This window comes from Pseudorca crassidens, chromosome 11, assembly GCF_039906515.1.
Source record: "Pseudorca crassidens isolate mPseCra1 chromosome 11, mPseCra1.hap1, whole genome shotgun sequence".
Taxonomy (NCBI): Eukaryota; Metazoa; Chordata; class Mammalia; order Artiodactyla; family Delphinidae; genus Pseudorca; species Pseudorca crassidens.
In genome coordinates, this window is record NC_090306.1 from 62,056,561 (window position 1) to 62,070,948 (window position 14,388).

General features: G+C 35.7%; 1 long non-coding RNA gene across 1 annotated transcript in view; it reads right to left on the reverse strand.

Annotated features, from left to right (window-relative positions):
* Positions 1-413: 413 nt before the first annotated feature.
* Positions 414-14,388, reverse strand: part of LOC137202873 (uncharacterized) — a 111,231-nt gene continuing 97,256 nt past the window's right edge. Inside the window, exon 3 of the long non-coding RNA XR_010932809.1 lies at positions 414-495. This is a non-coding gene — a long non-coding RNA (uncharacterized lncRNA). The remainder of the gene's footprint in view (positions 496-14,388) is intronic.

Consider the following 14,388-nt stretch of genomic DNA (forward strand, 5'->3'; position numbering starts at 1 on the left):
TATAAGAACACTGCGCAGTAGCATAATTAAACACAATTTAGATTTGTCCTGAATCTGCCTATCAGAACTATTTGTCTGAAAATCAGATCCTTTATATCGCTCTGAATATGCAGCAAGTTCCTTTCAATCAGTAATACAATAGATGATTATTGTACTACTCACAGAAACCTTTAGTATTCATTAGGATTTCATTATAGAGTTAAGGAGGAAATGAAGAAAAAGAATTGCTTTCTGTCAAAAGAATTTACCATGTAGTTTGCTTCAGGAGACTGACTGCTACAGAGAAAGGGGAAGATAATGTGATTTGCTAACGATAACCAAACAATACTGTGGACAACCTCATCATTAGCATCTTTCATTAGATTGTCATTATTCAATGTGAAGAATACTTTGCATTTCCATTTTTACTCACATTCTCAGAGAGTCGGACACTCTTCATTCCTACAGCCCTTCCTCCGCCTTTCAGTTGAACCACCATTTGTTGGGAATGAGCAGCTGCAATTAAAGTAAGTAGCCACAGATAAATATTTGCTTACACACCAGACACACACACACACACACACACACACACAGACATTCTCCCTCTGAAAACCTGTAGTGTTCTGAGACAGCTGTTTGGTAATTGCCAGTTTGATCTGAGAGGTGAGTGTGGAAATCAACATCAGTCATCATTTTCCATTATGAAAGATTTATAATTTGTATGTTATTGTTTTCGTTGGCAAAGGCTTACTCATGAATCTATGGGTATCATGTAGATAGCAAATGGAGTTGGCTCAAAGAAATGCTTTGTAAAATATCTGTGATTTTTTTTTAGTTTGTTTAGAGGTTGAGCCTAGAACAGTAGCCTCTAAAGCTCTGTGATCTTAAGAATTATCTGAAGAGATTGAAACATACAGATGTTAATATGAGTTAGAGTCTAAGATACAGATGTTAATGAGATCAAATAATTGTGCATTCTTGCCCATTACCATGTGACTAGCAGTGCTTCTGCTGGGGATGCATTCGTCCCCTCTCCATAAAAGGTGGCTTTATCCAGGTGACTTGTATTATACAATTACATGTGAGCAAAACTGAGCACGTTTATGAACCACAGCATACCTTTCCCAGAGTGTTGATACCACCTTCCCTACTGTTTTCCTTTATCATGAGATCAACATGATCCAAATAGGGCTGCTCTTTCTGCTTGGTTCCTAGATATCATGGAACAGAGACAAGCTGTTTCCACAGTGCCTTACCTAAATTTCTGACCAACAGTTGCTGTTTTACACCATTAAGTTTTGAAATGGGTTGTTACTCAGCGATAGATAGCAGAATATTATTTTACTTATATGTGACCCTGAGCACATATTTTCAATGTGAAATATAGTTTTTCTTCTGAGAATTATGTTTGAAAATAGTCAAGTAGCCACAAACACAGCAAAAGTTACCAGTATAATCTCCAGTCAGTCAGCTCAGACTATAATGCAAGGCTTAAGATACCAATTATTTTTAATAGCCAAAAAAATCCAAAAAATAAATGCAAAGTAAAAGGCAAGCACACAGAACCAAAAGAAAAGAAACAATATCTATACAAATGACAAGGTATCGGCAAATTCGATTACTTTGCACCTAGTTAAGATATTCATTGTCTTTATCTTAGTATTATATTTCTTCAATAATTTAGTTTTCCAAAAATTTGCATTTAATATAATGCTTCTAATCTGGATACGATTTACATAAAATCTTCTGGGTTGAAAAAGTGTTCAAAAAGTCAAACATTTAAACTGTTCAATTCAACTAAAACAGTTTCAGAAAAAGAAGTTCTCAGGAAGAAGATGTATAATTTAACTTCAATTTTAAAATGGTGAGTTTTGTAAGTTAATATAACGAAATTCTTTTGGCTTTGATTATGTGTGAGGTATGTATTGTGTGTGTGTTTTTGTGTGTATATGTAAGATGGGGAAAAGAACTGTAAGTAATGACTTAGGTTGTTTATTCTGTAGCTTATCAAATGTCAATGAGCAACATGTGGTCATATTCTGTTTCTATCATTTATCATTTCATAGCTACATTAATATTTATTCTGAACATTAAGCTAGGTTTTGAATATCAATTTGGCTGAATGCCATCTCTAGAAGGAGGTACACTTGGATGGGCACTTTATTTAGTGACACAAGAATATATTATAATATTAGTTTCTTGGTAGGCATTTAACCTTTTTAAAAAAAAATCTGCTCTTTTTCTGTGCTCTAAGTATTTGGAAGAATGCTACCACAAAGTAAACTACTGTGCTTAGTATACAGTGAAAATACATTCAGATAACATCCTTAAACTATCAAAATAGCTCTAATTAACAACACATTGCTCAAACTGTATTATTAAATTTATACTGAATTTATTTGAAAAAAAGGGAATTATATTCTGTATTTTTATATTATGAAATTCTAAAATACTACAAATAGTAGTTGAAGGAAAGAGATCATTCCCAAAGCTACAGATTTATTTTTAATCTTGTCTAACAGAAGGTGTATTCTTTACAGAACCTATTCTAAGTTCTTATCTATAAGTTTGGCTCTTTTGTCAAAACATAGCTGTGAAATTTAGAAGTTTTTTTTGTAAAATATATTGTCTATAGCTAAAATTCTGCAGGTTCAAGAAGATTTCAGAAGACGATAGGTATAATTAGTTACTATTACAATAATTATGCTATAAATAAGTTTACTGATATTTTAAACACTGAGTAGAATTTATTCAACTGATATGAACACAAAATATTATAAATAAAATATTTTAACCAATGTGACTTAAACATGCCTGTAACTTATGATCTTTTTAAGAAAACTAAAATAATAGTGCAAAAATACTTATAAAAATAAATGCAGGTATGTTATGTGTTTGAAAATACTGAAAAGCTGAATGTCTCTATCATTGTATATTTTGATATGAGTATTTCATAATGTAATATGAAACTCTGAAAAGAAATCAAAGTACCAAATAATATCCATAATTTCATTACTATGTCATTTTTGTATGTTTCCATTTAAGTGTATATTACACTTAGAGCATTATTCAAGTAATTCCAGCTCTTAAGTTGGAATTGTACTATATGTTTAACTTTTTGGTTCTTTTTTTATTCCACTGAGCATTATATCTTAAGCACTTTTCTATGTAACAGCAGAGCCTTTATAACCTTCACTTTTAAAGACTGGGCTTGAAGTTAGGTTTTGGTTTCTGATTCTTACCACTCATTCTGCTGCCGCTTCAGCATCCCCTACCAAGCCAGCAAATACAGAAAGACCATTTCATTTATTTATTTTTAATTAATTTGTATTGGCATATAGTTGATAAAAAGACCATCTTAAAAATGTGAAACAGAGTACTGATGATATTAAGAGAAAGCCAGTACCAACTGTAAGGCACTGGATAAAGTTGAAGAATGAGTTTTTAGCTTAAGAATCATGAGAGTGCGCCTACCTATAATTCTTTCTTTTTTCTTACTTTTTATTGGACTATGGTTGCTTTACAATGTTGTGTTAGTTTCTGTTGTACAGCAAAGTGAATCAGTTATACATATACATATATCCAGTCTTTTTTATGTTCCCTTCCCATTTAGGTCACCACAGAACACTGAGTAGATTTCCTGGTGCTATACAGTAGGTTCTCATTAGTTATCCATTTTATATAAGGTAGTATATATATGTCAATCACAATCTCCCAATTCATCCCACTCCCCCTTCGCCCCTGGGTAACCATAAATTTGTTTTCTACATCTGTGACTCTATTTCTGCTTTGCAAATAAGTTCATCTGTACCATTTTTCTAGATTCCACGTATAAGCAATATTATACGATATTTGTCTTTCTTTTTCTGACTTCACTTCCTGTATGACAATCTCTAGGTCCACCCATTCACTTCAAATGGCATTACTTCATTCCTTTTTATGGCTGAGTTATATTCCATTGTACATATGTACCACATCTTCTTTATCCATTAAATAGACAGCTACATGTAAAAGAATGAAATTAGAGCCAAGCTTGTTCCTGTGTCCTGCCTGCTGTCTGCCAAACACTGTTGCTCCAGGACTTTAGCTTCTGACTTTGCTCACCAGAGAGGTGATGGTGGGCAAGAGTGGTCTTCAGAACTGCAAGGTACCTCACTGACTCCTGCAGACCCACCAACCCAACTGCCTGGAAACTGCCACTGTCCTAGATAATCTCCCACTTTGGGCCCCCAATTTTAGTCTCCCAACAACGCAGGATTTGGCCTCCAACCGATCCAGTGATTGCATCCAGTTCTTGGAGCAGCGTGGAGTCCACAGCCCTTTCTGCCGTGCCAGTATCAACATGGCACCAGATTATCTACCCAGTCTGAGAATTTAATGCTGCAACTTCATTCTTATCTGTGGCTACAACCAACTTTTTGGATCCAGGGAAAATTCCAAGACGGCAAGCTTGAGCTTCCTCAAATACCGCTGTCTCCAAACTTGCCCATTTGGTCTCTGTAGATAGCAGCCACAGGGATATGCAGGGAAGCCCAGAGCCAGAAACCAAAAGCCTATGGGTGCAGCCATATGGGAGCCTAGGCCCCACCTGCTGCCAGCCCAGCATGCACCACGTTGCAGGCTCAGACTCCATGGAACCAGAGAGTTGGCACCACAGGCAACACCTTTGACTAGAGCCGGAGAGATTCTCCTTTTGGCTGTGAAGAAGCAAACAGCCATACTGTGAACTGTCTGTGGAGAGCACTACATGGCAGGAAGGCTTCTGGGACCTGAGAGCCTCCTTCAGTCATAATACTGCAAGGACATACATTCTCCAAAAGCCTTGAATGAGTCTGGAAGCAGAATACTTCTCTAGTTGAGGTTCCAGATGAGAAAACAGCTAAATCATGCCAGTACTCATGACCCATGGAAACTGTGTGATAATAAATGTGTGTGTTTTAAGTTGTTACGTTTGTGGTAAGCTGTTACTTAGAAAAAGAAAATTAACACAGTTGAATCTGTTCTGATCCCAGAATGCTATCAGTAAAATATGGTAATTTTACCTTGCACTCCAATATATGTACACTCATTTATAAATTGTATATACTACTGCTACTATAAAACCATGTATTATCACCGAAAAAAAGAATGAAAACACTCCCTAACACCATACACAAAAATAAACTCAAAATGGATTAAAGACCTAAACGTAAGGCTGGATACTATAAAACTCTTAGAGGAAAACATAGGCAGAACACTCTTTGACATAAATTGCAGCAAGATCTTTTTTGATCCACCACCTAGAGTAATGAAAATAAAAACACAAATGAAAAAATGGGACCTAACTAAAAAGCTTTTGCACAGCAAAGGAAACCATAAACAAAATGAAAAGACAACCCTCAGGATGGGAGAAAATATTTGGAAAAGAAGCAACTGACGAGGGGTTAATCTCCAAAATATACAAACAGCCCATGCTGCTCAATATCAAAAAAAAAAAAAAAACACAATCAAAAAACAGAGGAAGATCTAAATAGACATTTCTCCAAAGAAGACATACAGATGGCTAAAAAGCACATGAAAAAATGCTCAACATTACTAATTATTAGAGAAATGCAAATCAAAACCAAAATGAGGTATCACCTAACACTGGTCAGAATGGCCATCATCAAAAAATCTAGGAACAATAAATGCTAGAGAGAGTGTGGAGAAAAAGGAACCCTCCTACACTGTTGGTGGGAATGTAAATTGGTACAGCCACTATGGAGAACAGTATGGAGGTTCCTTAAAAAACTAAAAATAGGGCTACCATATGACCCAGCAATCCCACTCCTGGTTATATATCTGGAGAACACTATAATTCGAAAGGATGCATGCACCCCGATGTTCACTGCAGCACTATTTACAATAGCCAGGCCATGAAGCAACCTAAATGCCCATCTAATTCTTTATCAGTCAAATTTCAGAAAGGAAAAGAGAGAGCATGTCAGATAATTGAATAGGTGAAATTTAATATGGGGAACTGGTCCTAAAATGTTAAGATGTTAAAGATGTCCTAAAATGTTAAAAGCCTAACAGTAAATAGTGTGTCAATTTGGAGATTAGCAATTCATAGTAGGAAATCACCATAATCTTTTGGGTAAAGGAACAAAGTTTATCACTAGAATTCTAGAGCAGAAACTGCATCTACAGCAAATACTGCTTAGTGGGAGCTGGCCTTCTTGAAGGAGACACAACAACTTGTAGAGAAACACCAGAAGCAGAGAGGTCTGGGAGACATTTCATGGCTTCTTCCTTCTTCCCACCACTCATTCTTCGTTAGGAACTCCCAATTTGTAATGTATTCAAAAATCAATTTTGATGGGAAAGACAGTGCTCTTAACCTGGAAGTGGGATCTTGAAGTTCGAAGTCTTTAGTAGTCCTGAGTTTCTGTAGTCTTCCGTTAAGTTTTCCCAGTGGATTGGAAGTAGTAGAGGTGCTCTAATAAATACCTTGGGGTTGAGATATAATCCTTCTTGTCCCATTGTGTAGTAGCAGTCTTAGTTCTCCTTGGTAATAGAATTATTCACAGGATTACTCTAGCCTTACAACATAATAGTTCATTCTTTTTATCCAGCTGGTTCTACAAGGGAAGTGCAAAATGGCAGTCTCAATTTCCAATTCAATGGAAACATTGTTGTGACCCTTGGTGAAAGCTTTCTTCCCTTGAGGACTAACAGCTCAAGGTTACAGGGATGAGTATCTAGAACACTTCAAGTGGGTTAATAGGTACAGCTGTGAAAAGAGATACTTCCAACCCTTGGTTCCGAGACCTTTGTGCCCTGCCTATGGAAGGAACAGCACCACACATTTCTCGATGATTCAAAGTATATATTGTATCCAATCAGACAGCACTCCAACTTTGCAGTTTTTTCTCTTAGCTGGTACTGTAACAATTTTCAGAACTTTATTCCATTATTCTATCAGGGTCCTGGACAATGAGATATTTGGTAAGCTAAATAAATGTTATGGACTTAAACCCTTTGCCACATTTCTTGTGCAGAAACAATATTTGTGTAGTGCCCTGTGATGGTAAATAAAGCATTCTGTAAGTCTGTGAGTGATGATGCTGGCAGGAAAATGGAAGGCAGTGAAGACAATCTGTACCCAGAATAGGTGTTTTCCCAAAAGGACATATCACCACTCCCCAGAAAATGAGGTTCCAAAGTCAGCAAGCTGCCATCAGGTAGTTGGCTGGTCTTCCTAGGAAATAGTTATTTTGGGGTGGGCCAGGTATTGACCTCTGCTTTTGGCAGGCTGCATACTCAACAGTGGTAGAAGAAAAACCAGCTTTAGTGAGTAGCTCATGCTGTGGATCCCATTCATAGTATCTTTTCTGCTGAGTATTATTTTGTATATTGTCCACTGAGCAACTACCAGGGTGACTGGGAATGAGGTTGACTCATGGGATATTCCTTATTGAGAACCCACTCAGCAATGGATATTGCTTTTTTTTTTTCCCACTAAAATTTTTTTTCCAATTTTATTGAGAAATAATCGACATACATCACTGTGTAAGTTTAAGGTGTACAGCATGATGGATTGACTTACATATATTGTGAAATGATTACCACAATAGGTTTAGTTAACATCCATTATCTCATTTAGATAGAATAAGAAAAAAAGAAAAAGATTTCCCCTTGTGATGTGAACTCTTAGGATCTATTCTCTTAACCACTTTGCTATATATAATGCATCAGTGTTAACTACAGTGGTCACATTGTACATTACATCCATAGTACTTACTTATTTTCTACTTGGAAGTTTGTACCTTTTCACCACCATCCTCCAATTCCCCCTCCCCACAACCCTCTTTTTTGTTTTATGGTAACCACAAATCAGATGCCTTTTTCCATGAGTTATTTTTGTATTAGATTCCACGTGTAAGTGAAATCGTACAGTATTTGTCCTTTTCTGCTGACTTATTTCACTTAGCATAATGTCTTCAGGGTCCATCAATGTTGTCACAAATTGTAGGATTTTCTCATTTTTATGGCTGAATAATATTCCATTGTGTGTGTGTGTGTACGTGTGTGTGTGTGTGTGTGTGTATATAACAATTTCTTTATCCATTCATCCATTGAAGGACACTTAGCTATTGTAAGTAATGCTGCTATGAACATGGGGGTGCATATATCTTTTCCAGTTAGTGTTTTTTTTTTTTTTCCTTTGGATATATTCCCAGAAGTTGAATTGCTGGATCATATGATAGTTCTATTTTTAATTTTTTCTGGACCTCCATACTGTTTTTGTAACGGATGCACCAATTTATAATTCCTTCCAACAGTGCACAAAGTCTCCCTTTAGTCTACATCTATGCCAGCATTGGTTATCTCTTATCTTTTTGATGTCTTTTTTGGTTATCTCTTGTCTTTTTGAGGATGGCCATTCTAACAGGCATTTCCCTAATGACTAGTGAATTTGAGCATCTTTTCATGAACCTGTTGGTACAGTGAAAAATTATTTTAAAATAATTTTTGAATAAGTAATGAATCTAAGAACAATGTGATATATTCTGTTAGGCTAGCGAGTGCAATATTCTGCCTATTTTATATGGTTGTATAGAATTGAAGAATCATCACTGAGTTAGATAAGGTGACCTCTAAGTTTCTTTCCAACTATAATATCCTAGATTGATATAGAGTACATTTCCCTGCCACAAAAAACAGTTTCACACTCACATTGCAAAATTGTAAACTGGGACTCAGATCACTCTACATTTGCAAATTGTTGGAAGATCACCAGTCCTGGGCTTCACTCCTAGTAGTTAGGGGTCACTCTTTCCTGCTTAATTTCACCCTTGTGACTTTCAGAACTTTGTGAAAACAAGGCTGAGGGCAATAGGAGGCAATTAGCTCACAAGAATGGAGGGTTCCTTTCAATGACATCTTTGTTTTCAGTTTTAATCTTTATATTGCTGTAAAACATGCACACATTTACTCTTTTAATTGGTCGGTGATCTGATTATCACAATTAAGTATGAAGTGTTCTGTTCCTTTTAACTTTTAAAATATGTTATTCACAACTTTCTAATTAAACGTACCAATTCACGTCGGATGTGAAGGACATGAACCAGTATAATGATCCATGAATTTTTTACTCCTATTTATGCAGTTAATTTATTTCATGGAAATCATGGATTTTTCAGTTCACTGTCCATTTACACTCAGGGTAAAAGCATAAAGGTCAGTAAAGAATACTTAATGACCAGAAAAGCTGCTAACTAAGGGAATACAGAAAGTGTGAAATTGTACATTTTCATCTTTTCATTCTGCCTGGGAACATCTACATTTTGTTAAGTCTGATATTTAAAAAACATATCAAAGTTTGGCAAAATGTTCAAATTTCCCAATATGTGAAACGTGACAGGCTCTCAAATAGATTTTTGCCTAGCACCTTTTTTTAGGTATAAGGAAACACATAATTCCCGAGAATCAGCCAAGACAGTACAATGTTGGATGATAGAGAGTTGAATATATAAAGTTCAGCATTTTCCCAAGTGGGTTTAAACAGGCTTCCCTTAGGAACAGTTTCTGCCATGGAGTATTTATTACCTTGAATAATGTGACAGAAAGAAATGGAATAAGGAAATGATTTTTACTAAATAAAAGCAGCCATCAACTCTCAAAAGATAAACTATCCATATTTTAAGAAGAATACAGTTCACTAGAAAATCTTGGTGTCCTTTTTTTTTTTTTTTTTTTTTTTTTTGCGGTATGCAGGCCTCTCACTGTTGTGGCCTCTCCCGTTGCGGAGCACAGGCTCCAGACGTGCAGGCTCAGCGGCCATGGCTCACGGGCCCAGGCGCTCCGCGGCATATGGGATCTTTCCCGGACTGGGGCACAAACCCGTGTCCCCTGCATCGGCAGGCGGACTCTCAACCACTGTGCCACCAGGGAAGCCCATTGGTGTCTTAATGACAATTTGGAGAAGCAGTTTTTATTTGCACTGTGCAAAGCAAGCACGCACATTCAGTTTTACAGCTCAAGTATCCAAATCTAGATGTCTAAAAATTGTCAAGATCTTCAAAATGGTCTTCCTTTTGTTAGTTCTGCCCAAACTAGAAGGGAGGCCAAACTACCCAAGCACAGGTTCAAAGTGCAGACAGGAATAGTAAATAAGAGTGGCTCTTAGAGAAACCAAGGCAGAAATGAAAGCTCTCTGAGACCCAGGGAACCTGTAGGAGCTGTCATGATTCACTGTGCTCTTATAAAACAGGAAGTCTAAATCACCGTTGTTGAGCTTCCAGAAAAATCAGTTGCTGGCTTTTTTCTTGGGAGGGGGCATTGGTTTTATCCTAACGCTTAAATCTGTAAGTAGGTGAAGATTACCATTCCATAGAGGCACATAACAAAGGAGCTATTTTTTTAGAAGCTAAAGTAGAAAAGGAGAATCCTTGCTGAAAATTGTTTCCCTGTCTCTAACCCATTTTTTTAGAAGCTAAAGTAGAAAAGGAGAATCCTTGCTGAAAATTGTTTCCCTATCTCTAACCCAATTTTTTTCTTTTCCTAATGGAAATTATGGTCTCTTTTTGGGCCCAAAGTAGAGTTATTAGATTTGTTTCTCAGTGAAAAATTGAAATCTTGTTGGAGGAGGTAGAAAGGAAATATAGATGCAAAATAAAATTAAGGAAATGAATATCAATATATTTAAGTGCTTCTCTCTGAAAATCATTTGCTTGTTTAAAATGTCAAATATTTATGCCCTAAATTCATTCTTAGGATATTAAAGTCTCTTTTACTTTAAGACAACTGTTTTCTTATTGTTAAAAAAAATAAATAAAAATAATAATAATAAAAAGAATTACCACCGAGTTAGATTAGGTGACCTTTAAGGTTCTTTCCAACTGTAAAATCCCAAGTTGATGTATAGAATGTCTTTTATATAATACTATATATGTATTAGAAATAATGTTAAATATGTATTAGGTAAACAATATTATATAAACTATGTTATCACTTGGCAAACTCATGTAGTTTACTTTCATTATCAAATTGCTCACTTGTACTAAGCATCAAGAGAACTGTAATTTGTGATCTAGAATCTCTGTGGTTGATTTTGAAGACATACAGCCTTGATTGTAAAATCAATGTTTAAGGAGGGGGGCTCTGTACTATACAGATGTCACTGCTTTTATGGCCTCTGAATGTATTCTATTGCTCGTATAAATGGAATGTTTGAAGGCAACAAGAGATAATGTATTAGAAGCCATGTAAATCAGCATATAAGTATCAATTTCCAATGTGATTTCAGAGTATTGCTGTGAAATTCTATGTGATATCTCATAAGAGGTGTTTGTGGAAGTCAACATTCACATAATAAATAATTCAGGAATGCTAAAAATTATTATGCACTTAGACAAATAACCTGTCAAATTCCCAACACCAGAGAAAGCAATAGTAATCAATGTCACTTATGACGTCATCTCCCTCACGGAGATATTCACTGCTTCACGGTTCACTGAATAAACTCTTTGGGGTTTAGCTTCATTAACATAAGTTGTCATAAGAACACTTAACTCAACCTAAATTGGAAAAATGGAAATGCTCAAATTAAACTCATATTTAACATATTAAACTTCTAGACGACACTCCCTTGACAGTGAATATAATTCACATGTATTATATTTTTTATGTTTAGTAGCTCTTTCAGTTATCTGTTCCAAACACTTGAAAATGAATCGTTTACTTTTGCTCCTGCAATTTAAATAATGCAGTGAAGAGTAAACCTTATGTTTTTCTGAGAGTCTCAGTAAAATGCAGTTTCATTTATTGGTCAAGAGGCTCATAAGAATGCTCCATCCAAAAAGCTTCATTCTACTGAGAAAGAAAAATAGATTAGATAACTTAACATTATTTTTTCAAATTTAATGTCTATTTTCACAAGGTAAATGATCCAAAACACATCTCCCTATTTTGAAAAGCACAATTTTAATTTCAATCGTGTGTGATTCTGACTCTGTGAGCTTCAGCCTTCATCTACTACTTTGAGTCTTGGGCACGAGTCACCTGCTGTTTAGGGTAGCACTGTCTCCCAGGAGCATGAGCTCCTGATACTGCGGCAGTCTTCTTCATATTTGCCATTTTTACTTCATATTTTTTCCTTATTTTTTGATTCAGCTTGCATCATCCTCTTTGGCAGAGTCAGTAGGAAATTCCTTTGATTCCAGGTACAGTGTTAGTCACTAAAGGAACTATTTTCAAAGGGAAACTCCTTATCTCCATGGGGCTATAACAGACACCCTGAGCAAATTTTTTCTTAGATCAATAAACCTGTACATCTCATCATCTTTAGGTCCCTATACAGTTATGGCTAGGACAGTGAAAACCATGAGAAAAAAATTGAAACCTATATAGTTTAAGTAATCTCTCTGTTGTTATACACATAACAGAGAGATTATGTGTTATAATAGTAACAGTGTGTTACTATAATAACAGTGTGTTATACGCTGTCTTTCTATATATAATAGCCATGGTCCATACCTATATGTCTAGGGTATAAGTTTCCTAATAGCACAATGCTGTCATTTCAGTAGATAGTCCTCATGATGCTATTTTTGTGAAATAGATATAGTGAGATATTATTTGTATCTCTTATATTAAAAAAATTCACTCCATATAGTCCCATCTTTATTATTAATAGCTTATGACAATGATATATTTATCAAAAAATGATAATATTAAAGATTAAAGAACAAGAAAATAACCCTTTCATTTGGTTTATTAAAGGATAACAATATTCTTGAGTCATAAGATATTGGGACAATAAAACATCAACGCTAAATGTCAAATTATTAATGTGTCCAAATTAGGAAAGAATAATAAGAATGTACATGAATGATTATTCTATTCATGCTTTTGTTATTGATGTACACCACTTGTTTTCATTAAAATGCACCAGTTTGATCAAGGTCATTATTAGCTCTAAAAATGAAAAAGCATTTGATCTATACAGGTGTTTTAGAATTTCATAGCCTTGCATTTCACAGAAGAAATCTTCTTTAGTCACTACTTCCATACCCTGACCTCTGTAATGAACACAGAAGTTATACTCTCGCAAAGATTTTTCTTTAAAAACAGACATGTAGGGCTTCCCTGGTGGCGCAGTGGTTGAGAGTCCGCCTGCTGATGCAGGGGACACGGGTTCGTGCCCCTGTCCGGGAAGATCCCACATGCCGCGGAGCGGCTGGGCGCGTGAGCCATGGCCGCTGAGCCTGCGCGTCAGGAGCCTGTGCTCCGCAACGGGAGAAGCCACAACAGTGAGAGGCCCGCGTACCGCAAAAAAACAAAAAACAAAAAAAACCCCACTAACATAACTAACACAATTTGAAAGCGTTTCTTAATGCACCAACCGACAGTTTTAATTCATATTCATTGGTTACATAGAGTACTATAATGACATAAGGTTAAATAGTCTGTGTAGGTTATTTCAATAAAGTGCATTTTTCCAGGGAAAAATTTAGGCAAACTGGCTAATTCATTTGTGTTATTTTGTGTGTATCATGTTGTCCTCTATTCTGCATCTTTAAATGGGTGATTGATACACAAAGAGCAAGCTCAGTCACAACTGCAACAGAGGTAAGCTTTATGAATTCACACCATACTTGTGAGTTGGAAGCCTTAAAGCCCTTTCACCCCTCTTACAGACCGTTGAGAATAAAGTAATCATTCCTGGAATTTGGGAGGCTATTGATTGAAAGCTCTGTGGTATCTCCCCAGGTACACAGAGGCTGAAAAGACACAGAGAATGGGCTTGGGCTTTATTTATTTGCTTTGCAAAGTGACTCAGACAAAAGGATTGGGGGAGGGGCTATTGTTTCCCTCATTTAGGCTGATAGAGATTTTTAATTTTTACTATTTTAATTTTTAGATTTTCAAGAAATGAGGTTTTAGAGAGTATTGATCTCTATAAAGGTAAAATGGGGTTATTTTCTTATGGGTATTGAAACAACCTGCTAATTCAAGTACATGTGATATGGTTATCCCTCTTTGATTAAAAAAAAAAATCTTCCTTACCCCCAAACAGAATAGTTGATTCATTATTTGATGCAATCCTTTGATACTGCAAAAATGCTGTCTCAAAAACCATTTAGAGTGAAAATCAGTGAACAGCTATGGTTTCAAATATGGAGACTCCAAAGTGTTTCTTATAAGTTGTTACCATATTTTTAAAAATAAATTTGTATTTTTAAAAAATAAATTTTAATAAATGGACTAATTTCCTTTGATTAACTTCAGGTTAAGAAATTCAAATAAACATTCTTTGATGTGGCTACGAAGCAGGTAATATAGCAAAGTGATAAAAATAGCACCAGTGAGAAGTAGTAAAAGGGGACACCTAATAGTACAATACTATTAAAAGAACAGAATTTTCTAAGCATCCAATCAGACATA